Here is a 13,163-nt window from a genome sequence, read left to right on the forward strand (position 1 = left end):
CACAGCATGATGCTGCCACCACCATGCTTCACTGTGGGGATGTTGTTCTCGGGGTGATGAGAGTTGTTGGGTTTGTGTCAGATTTAGCATTTTCCTTGATGGCCAAAAAGCTAAAAAAAATAGTCTCATCTGACCAGAGTACCTTCTTCCATATGTTTGGGGAGTCTCCCACATGCCTTTTGGCGAACACCAAACGTATTTGCTTATTTTTTTCTTTAAGCAATGGCATTTTCTGGCCACTCTTCCATAAAGCCCAGCTCTGTGGAGGGTATGGCTTAAAGTGGCCCTATGGACAGATTCTCCAAGCTTTGCAGGTCCTTCAGGGTTATCTTTGGTCTCTTTGTTGCCTCACTGATTAATTCCCTCCTGCCTGGTCTGTGAGTTTTGGTGGACGGCCCTCTCTTGGCAGGTTTGTTGTGGTGCCATATTCTTTACATTTTTTAATAATGGTGCTCATTGGGATGTTCAAAGTTCCAAATATTTTTTTTATAACCCAACCCTGATCTGTACTTCTCCACAACTTTGTCCCTGACCTGTTTGAAGAGCTTGGTCTTCATGGTGCCGCTTGCTTGGTGGTGCCCCTTGCTTAGTGGTGTTGCAGACTCTGGGGTCTTTCAGAACAGGTGTATATATACTGAGATCATGTGACAGATCATGCGACACTTAGATTGAACAAGGGTGAACCTTTTTAAAATGAATTATGTGACTTCTGAAGGTAATTGGTTGCACCAGATCTTATTTAGCGGCTTCATAGCAAAGGGGATGAAAACATACTGTATGCACAAACCACTTTTCCGTCTTTTTTATTTTTATTGGAAAAAGTAAATTTTTTACATTTCACTTCACCAATTTGGACTATTTTGTGTTTGTCCATTACATGACATCCAAATAAAAATCCATTTCAATTACAGGTTGTAATGCAACAAAATAGGAAAACAGCAAGGGGGATGTGTCACGTCTGGTCAAGGTGGGTGGAATCAGGCGCAGAGAGCAGAAATGCGAATAATAAAGTTTATTCTCCGGTGTACAAAACAACAGACAACCCAAAAGCAAGACAGGATGAAAAACACCAAAACAGGGAAAAGAAATAACCGGGAGAAAAAACAGCAAACACCGACAGACAAAACGAAATGACAAAATAACAATCCCGCACAAAACACAAAGGCGGGACAACCTACATAAATACAGATACTAATTAACTAAACAACACACAGGTGAAACCAATTAGACAAAACCAACAGATACACGAAAAAAGGATCAATAGTGGCTAATAGGACGGTGACGACGACCGCCGAGCACCACCCGAATGGGCAGGAGAGCCAACTTCGGCGGAAGTCGTGACAGGATGAATCATTTTGCAAGGCACTGTATGGGCTAGGCGCTACGGGTTGGGGCTAGGAGCTACAGATTGGGGTTAGGAGCTACGGGCTAGTGGCTAGGAGCTATGGGCTATGAGCTACGGGTTGGGGCTAGGAGCTACGGGCTAGGGGCTAGAAGCTACGGGTTGGGGCTAGGAGCTACGGGTTGGGGCTAGGAGCTACGGGCTAGGGGCTAGGAGCTACGGGCTAGGGGCTACGGGTTGGGGCTAGGAGCTACGGGCTAGGGGCTAGGAGCTACGGGTTGGGGCTAGGAGCTACGGGTTGGGGCTAGGAGCTACGGGTTGGGGCTAGGGGCTACGGGTTGGGGCTAGGAGCTACGGGTTGGGGCTAGGAGGTACGGGTTGGTGCTAGGAGCTACGGGCTAGGGGCTACGGGTTGGGGCTAGGAGCTACGGGCTAGGGGATAGGAGCTACTGGCTAGGGGCTACCAGTTGGGGCTAGGGGCTACGGGTTGGGGCTAGGAGCTACGGGTTGGGGCTAGGAGCTACGGGTTGGGGCTAGGAGCTACGGGTTGGGGCTAGGAGGTACAGGTTGGGGCTAGGGGCTACGGGTTGGGGCTAGGAGCTACGGGTTGGGGCTAGGAGCTAAGGGCTAGGGGATAGCAGCCATGGGCTATGAGCTAAGGGCTACGGGCTAGGAGCTAAGGGCTAGGGGCTAGGAGCTACGGGTTGGGGGATAGCAGCTATGGGCTATGAGCTAAGGGCTACGGGCTAGGAGCTAAGGGCTAGGGGCTAGGAGCTACGGGTTGGGGCTAGGAGCTACGGGTTGGGGCTAGGAGCTACGGGTTGGGGCTAGGGGCTACGGGTTGGGGCTAGGAGCTACGGGTTGGGGCTAGGAGGTACAGTTTGGGGCTAGGGGCTACGGGTTGGGGCTAGGAGCTACGGGTTGGGGCTAGGAGCTAAGGGCTAGGGGATAGCAGCCATGGGCTATGAGCTAAGGGCTACGGGCTAGGAGCTAAGGGCTAGGGGCTAGGAGCTACGGGTTGGGGGATAACAGCTATGGGCTATGAGCTAAGGGCTACGGGCTAGGAGCTACGGTTTGGGGCTAGGAGCTACGGGTTGGGGCTAGGGGATACGGGTTGGGGCTAGGAGCTACGGGTTGGGGCTAGGAGGTACGGGTCGGGGCTAGGAGCTACGGGCTAGGGGCTACGGGTTGGGGCTTGGAGCTACGGGCTAGGGGATAGGAGCGACTGGCTAGGGGCTACCGGTTGGGGCTAAGAGCTACGGGCTAGGAGCTACGGGTTGGGGCTAGGGGCTACGGGTTGGGGCTAGGAGCTACAGGTTGGGGCTAGGAGCTACGGGTTGGGGCTAGGGGCTATGGGTTGGGGCTAGGGGCTACGGGTTGGGGCTAGGGGCTATGGGTTGGGGCTAGGAGCTACGGGTTGGGGCTAGGGGCTACGGGTTGGGGCTAGGGGCTACGGGTTGGGGCTAGGAGCTACGGGTTGGGGCTAGGAGCTACGGGTTGGGGCTAGGGGCTACGGGTTGGGGCTAGGAGCTACGGGTTGGGGCTAGGAGCTACGGGTTGGGGCTAGGAGCTAAGGGCTAGGGGATAGCAGCCATGGGCTATGAGATAAGGGCTAGGGACTAGGAGCTATGGGCTAGGGTCTAGGAGCTAAGGGCTTGGGGCTAGGAGCTACGGGTTGGGGGATAGCAGCTATGAGCTATGAGCTAAGGGCTACGGGCTAGGAGCTAAGGGCTAGGGGCTAGGAGCTACGGGTTGGGGGATAGCAGCTATGGGCTATGAGCTAAGGGCTATGGACTAGGAGCTATGGGCTAGGGGCTATGGAATTGGTTTTAGGGACTGGGGGTTGATTCTGGGTGGGATTCAGTTTCTCTGCAGGTAGCTATGGTAGTTAACTGTCTCAACCTGGGTCCTCTCAAAGAAGACAGCTCTGAGACTCAATGCATTATTGAGTCACATTCAAAGTCCACTGAACGCCTCTGTCTGCTAGGAGACTGATAGTATTACCACAGACTGTGTGTGGGGTGTGTGTGTGTGTGAGCACACGTTTGTGTGTGTGTGATTGTGTGTGTCACCATTTGCCACCTGTAGCCCCAGTAGAAGTGGGTATAGTAGCCTGTAAATGATCCATGAAGCGACTGGAACAAGCAGGGCACAGTGTAAAACCTCATTTGGGTCCTAAATCATTACGCCTGTGTGACAGGCTTGGCCCTCTCAGAGCAGTGTGTGTGCATGTTAGCATGTGTGTGTGTGTGTGTGTGCATGTGCATATGTGTGTGTCCTGCCAGCTGCACGACACTCCATGCATCTGGCCAAACACAACAAAGGCACTGTGCCACAGTCAGCCGCAGTGAGTGGGAGAACAGCTATAGACTGGCTGGCTTAGGGTTCTGGAATTAAGTGGAGGTGAAAAAGGTTATATCAACCACTCCTACCTCCCTAACCTCCTACCTCCCTAACCTCCTACCTCCCTAACCTCCTACTCCCCTAACCTCCTACCTCCCTAACCTCCTACCTCCCTAACCTCCTACTCCCCTAACCTCCTACCTCCCTAACCTCCTACTCCCCTAACCTCCTACCTCCCTAACCTCCTACTCCCCTAACCTCCTACCTCCCTAACCTCCTACCTCCCTAACCTCCTACCTCCCTAACCTCCTACCTCCCTAACCTCCTACCTCCCTAACCTCCTACTCCCCTAACCTCCTACCTCCCTAACCTCCTACCTCCCTAACCTCCTACCTCCCTAACCTCCTACTCCCCTAACCTCCTACCTCCCTAACCTCCTACCTCCCTAACCTCCTACCTCCCTAACCTCCTACCCCCCTAACCTCCTACCTCCCTAACCTCCTACCTCCCTAACCTCCTACCTCCCTAACCTCCTACTCCCCTAACCTCCTACCTCCCTAACCTCCTACCTCCCTAACCTCCTAACTCCCTAACCTCCTACTCCCCTAACCTCCTACTCCCCCTCCTAACCTCCTAACCTCCCTCCCTAACCTCCTACCTCCCTAACCTCCTACCTCCCTAACCTCCTACCTCCTCCTAACCTCCTACTCCCCTAACCTCCTACCTCCCTAACCTCCTACCTCCCTAACCTCCTACTCCCCTAACCTCCTACCTCCCTAACCTCCTACCTCCCTAACCTCCTACCTCCCTAACCTCCTACCTCCCTAACCTCCTACCACCCTAACCTCCTACACCCTAACCTCCTACCTCCCTAACCTCCTACCTCCCTAACCTCCTACCTCCCTAACCTCCTACTCCCCTAACCTCCTACCTCCCTAACCTCCTACCTCCCTAACCTCCTACTCCCCTAACCTCCTACCTCCCAAACCTCCTACCTCCCTAACTCCTACTCCCTAACCTCCTACCTCCCTAACCTCCTACCTCCCTAACCTCCTACTCCCCTAACCTCCTACCACCCTGACCTCCTACCTCCCTAACCTTCTACTCCCCTAACCTCCAACTCCCTAACCTCCTACACCACCACCACCACCTCCACCACTACCACCTCCTACCTCCCTAACCTCCTACCTCCCTAACCTCCTACTCCCCTAATCTCCTACTCCCCTAATCTCCTACTCCCCTAACCTCCTACCTCCCAAACCTCCAACCTCCCTAACCTCGTACTCCCTAACCTCCTACCTCCCTAACCTCCTACCTCCCTAACCTCCTACTCCCCTAACCTCCTACCTCCCTAACCTCCTACTCCCCTAACCTCCTACCTCCCTAACCTCCTACTCCCCTAACCTCCTACCTCCCTAACCTCCTACATCCCTAACCTCCTACATCCCTAACCCTCTACCTCCCTAACCTCCTACTCCCCTAACCTCCTACCTCCCTAACCTCCTACTCATCTAACCTCCTACTCCCCTAACCTCCTACCTCCCTAACCTCCTACTCCCCTAACCTCCTACTCCCCTAACCTCCTACTCTCCTAACCTCCTACCCCCTAACCTCCTACTCCCCTAACCTCCTACTCCCCTAACCTCCTACCTCCCTAACCTCCTACCTCCCTAACCTCCTACTCCCCTAACCTCCTACCTCCCTAACCTCCTACCTCCCTAACCTCCTACTCCCCTAACCTCCTACACCACCACCACCACCACCTCCACCACTACCACCTCCTACCACGCCCCCACCACCATCTCCGACCCCACCACCACCTCCTACCCTACCACTAACTCAACTCCTACCCCACCACCACCTCCACCACCACCTCCTACCCCACCACCACTTCCACCTCCACCACCAACACCTCCTACCCACCACCACCACCACCTCCTATCCCACCACCATTACCACCACCATTACCACCTCCACCACCTACCCCACCACCACCACCAACTCAACTCCTACCCCACCACCTCCACCACCTCCTACCCCACCACCATTACCACCTCCACCACCACCACCTCCTACCCCACCACCACCACCACCACCACCACCAATTCAACTCCTACCCCACCACCACCACCACCTCCTATCCCACCACCATTACCACCTCCACCACCACCACCTCCTACCCCACCACCATCTCCTACCCCACCACCACCTCCTACCCTGCCACCACCACCACCTCCACCACCTCCTACCCCACCAACATTACCACCTCCACCACCACCACCTCCTACCCCACCACCACCACCACCAACTCAACTCCTACCCCACCACCACCACCACCTCCTATCCCACCACCATTACCACCTCCACCACCACCACCTCCTACCCCACCACCATCTCCTACCCCACCACCACCTCCTACCCTGCCACCACCACCAACTCAACTCCTACACCACCACTACTGCCTCCACCACCACTTCCTACACCACCACCACCACTACCACCTCCTACGCCACCGCCACCACCTCCACCACCACCTCCTAACAGCCTCCAGTCTGCATTCCAATTAATCCCAAAGGCATTCTATGGGGTTGAGGTAAGGCTCTGTGCAGGCCAGTCAAGTTCTGCCACACCGATCTCGACAAACCATTTCAGTATGGACCTTGCTTTGTACACGGGGGCATTGCCATGCTGGAACAGAAAAGGGCCTTCACACAAACTGTTGCCACAAAGTTGGAAGCACAGAATCATCTAGAATGTCACTGTACGCTGTAGTGTTAAGATTTCTCTTCACTGGAACAAAGGGGCCTAGCCCGAACCATGAAAAACAGCCCCAGACCATTATTACTCCTCCACCAAAATGTAGAGTTGGCAATATGCGTTGGAGCATTAGCATTATCCAAGAATCCGCCAAACCCAGATTTATCCGTCGGACTGCCAGATGGTGAAGTGTGATTCATCACACCAGAGAATGTGTTTCCACTGCTCCAGAGTCCAATAGCGGAAGACTTTACACCACTCCACCCGATGCTTGACATTACGCATGGTGATCTTAGGTTTGTGTGCGGCTGCTCGGCCATGGAAACCCATTTCATTAAGTTCCCGACGAACAGTTTCTGTGCTGACGTTGGTTCCAAAGGCAGTTTGGAACTCGGTAGTGAGTGTTGCAACCGAGGGACAGACAATTTGTATGCTTTACGTGCTTCAGCACTCGGTGGTCTTGTTCCGTGAACTTGTGTGGCCTACCACTTTGTGGCTGAGCCAATGTTGCTCCTAGACGTTTCCACTTCAAAATAACAGCGCTTACAGTTGACCGAGGCAGCTCTAGCAGAGCAGAAATTTTATGAACTCACTTGTTGGAAAGGTGGCATCCATGTTGGTGCAATGTTGAAAGTCACTGAGCTCTTCAGTAAGGCCATTCGACTGAAAATGTTTGTCTACGGAGATTGCATGGCTATGTGCTCAATTTTATAGACCTGTCAGCACCGGATGTGGCTGAAATAGCCGAAGTCCTCATACTGTGGCAAATACAGAGCATTCGAGAAAGTTTTCAGACCCCTTGACTTTTTCCACATTTTGTTACGTTACTGCCTTATTCTAAAATGTATTAGATTGCTTTCTTATCAATCTTAACACAATACTCCACAATGACAAAGCAAAATGTTTTTTTAATATATTTTTTTACATATTACCAAAGGTAATACAAACAAAAACTGAAATATCACATTTACACAAAAGTTCAAACCCTTTCTTTCCTCAGTCCTTTGTTGAAGCAACTTTGGCAGCAATTACAGCCTTGAGGCTTCTTGGGTAAGACGCTACAAGCTTATCCCATTCTTCTCTGCAGATCCTCTCAAGCTCTATCAGGTTTTTATTTTATTTATTTTTTTACCTTTATTTAACCAGGCAAGTCAGTTAAGAACAAATTCTTATTTTCAATGATGGCCTGGGAACAGTGGGCTAACTGCCTGTTCAGGGGCAGAACGACAGCTCGGGGGTTTGAACTCACAACCTTTCGGTTACGAGTCCAACGCTCTAACCACTAGGCTACCCTGCCGCCCCTGGGGTAGTGTCGCTGAAACTAAAAAGATTTGTCATGGGTCCAGAGTTCGGCAATTGCTCGGCCTCCGACCGCAAGGCACTACAGAGGGTAGTGAGTACGGCCCAGTACATCACTGGGGCAAAGCTGCCTGCCATCCAGGACCTCTACACCAGGCGTGTCAGAGGAAGGCCCTAAAAATTGTTAAAGACCCCAGCCACCACAGTCATAGACTGTTCTCTCTACTACTGCAAGGCAAGCGGTACCGGAGTGCCAAGTCTAGGACAGAAAGGCTTCTCAACAGTTTTTACCCCCAAGCCATAAGACTCCTGAACAAGCCATCTTTTTTTATTTTTAATACATTTGATAAAATGTAAAAACCTGTTTTCACTTTATGGGGTTTTGATGGGTATTGTGTATCGATTGATGAGGAAAAACATACATTATATAAATGTTAGAATAAGGCTGTAACGTAACAAAATGTGGAAAAACTCAACCTTCCGAATGCACTGTACAGTGTATATTGACCCAGTCAGTGGTGGTATATTGACTCCAGTCAGTGGTGGTATATTTGACCCATACTATATTGCCCAGTCAGTGGATATATTGACCCAGTCAGTGGTGGTATATTGACTTGCACATATATTGACCCAGTCAGTGGAGCATTGACTCAATCACTCCAATATTATTGCTAAATTGTATATTATTTTCACCTATTGACTGTGGTGGTATATTGGTCTATTTACCCAGTTGGAGGTATATTCCCATCAGTGGAGGTATATTGACTCTGGTACATTTGACACACTGTACATATATTGACCCAGTCAATATTTTCAGTGGAGGTATTTTGACCCAGTCAGTGGAGGTATATTGACCCAGTCAGTGGAGGTATATTGACCCAGTCAGTGGAGGTATATTGACTTCAGTGGTTATATTCCAAGTCAGTGGTATATTGACCCAGTCTGGAGTTATTGTCAGTGGAGGTATATTGACCCAGTCAGTGGAGGTATATTGACCCAGTCAGTGGAGGTATATTGACCCAGTCAGTGGAGGTATGTTGACCCAGTCAGTGGAGGTATATTGACCCAGTCAGTGGAGGTATATTGACCCAGTCAGTGGAGGTATATTGACCCAGTCAGTGGAGGTATATTGACCCAGTCAGTGGAGGTATATTGACCCAGTCAGTGGTGGTATATTGTAGTCAGTGGTGGTATATTGTCCAGTCAGTGGTGGTATATTGACCCAGTCAGTGGAGGTATATTGACCCAGTCAGTGGAGGTATATTCACCCAGTCAGTGGAGGTATATTCCCCCAGTCCGGGAAGGTATATTGACCCAATCAGTGGAGGTGTATTGACCCAGTCAGTGGAGGTATATTGACCCAGTCAGTGGTGGTATATTGACCCAGTCAGTGGAGGTATATTGACCCAGTCAGTGGAGGTATATTGACCCAGTCAGTGGTGGTATATTGACCCAGTCAGTGGTGGTATATTGACCCAGTCAGTGGAGGTATATTGACCCAGTCAGTGGAGGTATATTGACCCAGTCAGTGGAGGTATATTGACCCAGTCAGTGGTGGTATATTGACCCAGTCAGTGGAGGTATATTGACCCAGTCAGTGGAGGTATATTGACCCAGTCAGTGGTGGTATATTGACCCAGTCAGTGGAGGTGGTATATTGACCCAGTCAGTGGTGGTATATTGACCCAGTCAGTGGTGGTATATTGACTCCATCAGTGGTGGTATATTGACCCATCAGTGGAGGTATATTGACTCCATCAGTGGAGGTATATTGACCCAGTCAGTGGTGGTATATTGACCCAGTCAGTGGAGGTATATTGACCCAGTCAGTGGAGGTCAGTGGAGGTATATTGACCCAGTCAGTGGAGGTATATTGACCCAGTCAGTGGACCCCAGTCAGTGGAGGTATATTGACCCAGTCAGTGGAGGTATATTGACCCAGTCAGTGGAGGTATATTGACCCAGTCAGTGGAGGTATATTGACCCAGTCAATGGATATATTGACCCAGTCAGTGGTGGTATATGGACCCAGTCAGTGGAGGTATATTGACCCAGTCAGTGGAGGTATATTGACCCAGTCAGTGGTGGTATATTCACCCAGTCAGTGGTGGTATATTGACCCAGTCAGTGGTGGTATATTGACCCAGTCAGTGGTGGTATATTGACCCAGTCAGTGGAGGTATATTCACCCAGTCAGTGGTGGTATATTTACCCAGTCAGTGGAGGTATATTGACCCAGTCAGTGGTGGTATATTGACCCAGTCAGTGGTGGTATATTGACCCAGTCAGTGGAGGTATATTGACCCAGTCAGTGGTGGTATATTCACACAGTCAGTGGTGGTATATTGACCCAGTCAGTGGAGGTATGTTCACCCAGTCAGTGGAGGTATATTGACCCAGTCAGTGGAGGTATATTGACCCAGTCAGTGGAGTATATTGACCCAGTCAGTGGAGGTATATTGACTCAGTCTGGAGAGGTATATTGACCCAGTCAGTGGTGGTATATTGACCCAGTCAGTGGTGGTATATTCACCCAGTCAGTGGTGGTATATTGACCCAGTCAGTGGTGGTATATTGACCCAGTCAGTGGTGGTATATTGACCCAGTCAGTGGTGGTATATTGTGTCAGTGGTGGTATATTGACCCAGTCAGTGGTGGTATATTGACCCAGTCAGTGGTGGTATATTGACCCAGTCAGTGGTGGTATATTCACCCAGTCAGTGGTGGTATATTGACCCAGTCAGTCAGTGGTGGTATATTGACCCAGTCAGTGGTGGTATATTGACCCCATCAGTGGTGGTATATTGACCCAGTCAGTGGAGGTATATTGACCCAGTCAGTGGTGGTATATTCACCCAGTCAGTGGAGGTATATTGACCCAGTCAGTGGAGGTATATTGACCCAGTCAGTGGAGGTATATTGACCCAGTCAGTGGAGTGGAGGTGGAGGTATTCTCCCAGTCAGTGGAGGTATATTGACCCAGTCAGTGGAGGTATATTGACCCAGTCAGTGGTGGTATATTCACCAAGTCAGTGGTGGTATATTGACCCAGTCAGTGGTGGTATATTCACCCAGTCAGTGGTGGTATATTGACCCAGTCAGTGGAGGTATGTTCACCCAGTCAGTGGAGGTATATTGACCCAGTCAGTGGAGGTATATTGACCCAGTCAGTGGAGGTATATTGACCCAGTCAGTGGAGGTATATTGACCCAGTCAGTGGAGGTATATTGACCCAGTCAGTCAGTGGTATATTGACCCAGTCAGTGGAGGTATATTGACCCAGTCAGTGGAGGTATATTGACCCAGTCAGTGGAGGTATATTGACTCAGTCAGTGGTGGTATATTGACCCAGTCAGTGGTGGTATATTGACCCAGTCAGTGGTGGTATATTGACCCAGTCAGTGGTGGTATATTGACCCAGTCAGTGGAGGTATATTCACCCAGTCAGTGGAGGTATATTGACCCAGTCAGTGGAGGTATATTGACCCAGTCAGTGGAGGTATATTGACCCAGTCAGTGGAGGTATATTCACCCAGTCAGTGGAGGTATATTCCCCCAGTCCGGGAAGGTATATTGACCCAATCAGTGGAGGTGTATTGACCCAGTCAGTGGAGGTATATTGACCCAGTCAGTGGTGGTATATTGTCCCAGTCAGTGGTGGTATATTTACCCAGTCAGTGGAGGTATATTGACCCAGTCAGTGGAGGTATATTCACCCAGTCAGTGGAGGTATATTCCCCCAGTCCGGGAAGGTATATTGACCCAATCAGTGGAGGTGTATTGACCCAGTCAGTGGAGGTATATTGACCCAGTCAGTGGTGGTATATTGACCCAGTCAGTGGAGGTATATTGACCCAGTCAGTGGAGGTATATTGACCCAGTCAGTGGATATTGACCCAGTCATGGAGGTATATTGACCCAGTCAGTGGTTGTATATTGACCCAGTCAGTGGAGGTATATTCACCCAGTCAGTGGAGGTATATTGACCCAGTCAGTGGAGGTATTTTGACCCAGTCAGTGGAGGTATATTGACCCAGTCAGTGGAGGTATATTCAGTGGACCCAGTCAGTGGAGGTATATTGACCCCAGTCAGTGGAGGTATATTGACCCAGTCAGTGGAGGTATATTGACCCAGTCAGTGGTGGTATATTGACCCAGTCAGTGGTGGTATATTGACCCAGTCAGTGGTGGTATATTCACACAGTCAGTGGTGGTATATTGACCCAGTCAGTGGAGGTATATTCACAAAGTCAGTGGAGGTATATTGACCCAGTCAGTGGAGGTATATGGACCCAGTCAGTGGAGGTATATTGACCCAGTCAGTGGAGGTATATTGACCCAGTCAGTGGAGGTATATTGTCCCAGTCAGTGGTGGTATATTGACCCAGTCAGTGGATTATTGACCCAGTCAGTGGAGGTATATTGACCCAGTCAGTGGTGGTATATTGTCCCAGTCAGTGGTGGTATATTGACCCAGTCAGTGGAGGTATATTGACCCAGTCAGTGGAGGTATATTGACCCAGTCAGTGGAGGTATATTGTCAGTGGACCCAGTCAGTGGAGGTATATTGACCCAGTCAGTGGAGGTATATTGACCCAGTCAGTGGAGGTATATTGACCCAGTCAGTGGAGGTATATTGACCCAGTCAGTGGAGGTATATTGACCCAGTCAGTGGTGGTATATTGACCCAGTCAGTGGTGGTATATTGACCCAGTCAGTGGAGGTATATTGACCCAGTCAGTGGAGGTATATTGACCCAGTCAGTGGAGGTATATTCACCCAGTCCGTGGTGGTATATTGACCCAGTCAGTGGAGGTATATTGACCCAGTCAGTGGAGGTATATTGACCCAGTCAGTGGAGGTATATTGACCCAGTCAGTGGAGGTATATTGACCCAGTCAGTGGTGGTATATTGACATAGTCAGTGGTGGTATATTGACCCAGTCAGTGGTGGTATATTGACTCCATCAGTGGTGGTATATTGACCCAGTCAGTGGAGGTATATTGACTCCATCAGTGGAGGTATATTGACCCAGTCAGTGGTGGTATATTGACCCAGTCAGTGGAGGTATATTGACCCAGTCAGTGGATTATTGACCCAGTCAGTGGAGGTATATTGACCCAGTCAGTGGAGGTATATTGACCCAGTCAGTGGAGGTATATTGACCCAGTCAGTGGTGGTATATTGACCCAGTCAGTGGTGGTATATTGACCCAGTCAGTGGAGGTATATTGACCCAGTCAGTGGTGGTATATTGACCCAGTCAGTGGTGGTATATTGACCCAGTCAGTGGTGGTATATTGACCCAGTCAGTGGAGGTATATTGACCCAGTCAGTGGAGGTATATTGACCCAGTCAGTGGAGGTATATTGACCCAGTCAGTGGAGGTATATTGACCCAGTCAGTGGAGGTATATTGACCC

The sequence above is a fragment of the Oncorhynchus masou genome, chromosome 9, assembly GCF_036934945.1.
Source record: "Oncorhynchus masou masou isolate Uvic2021 chromosome 9, UVic_Omas_1.1, whole genome shotgun sequence".
Taxonomy (NCBI): Eukaryota; Metazoa; Chordata; class Actinopteri; order Salmoniformes; family Salmonidae; genus Oncorhynchus; species Oncorhynchus masou.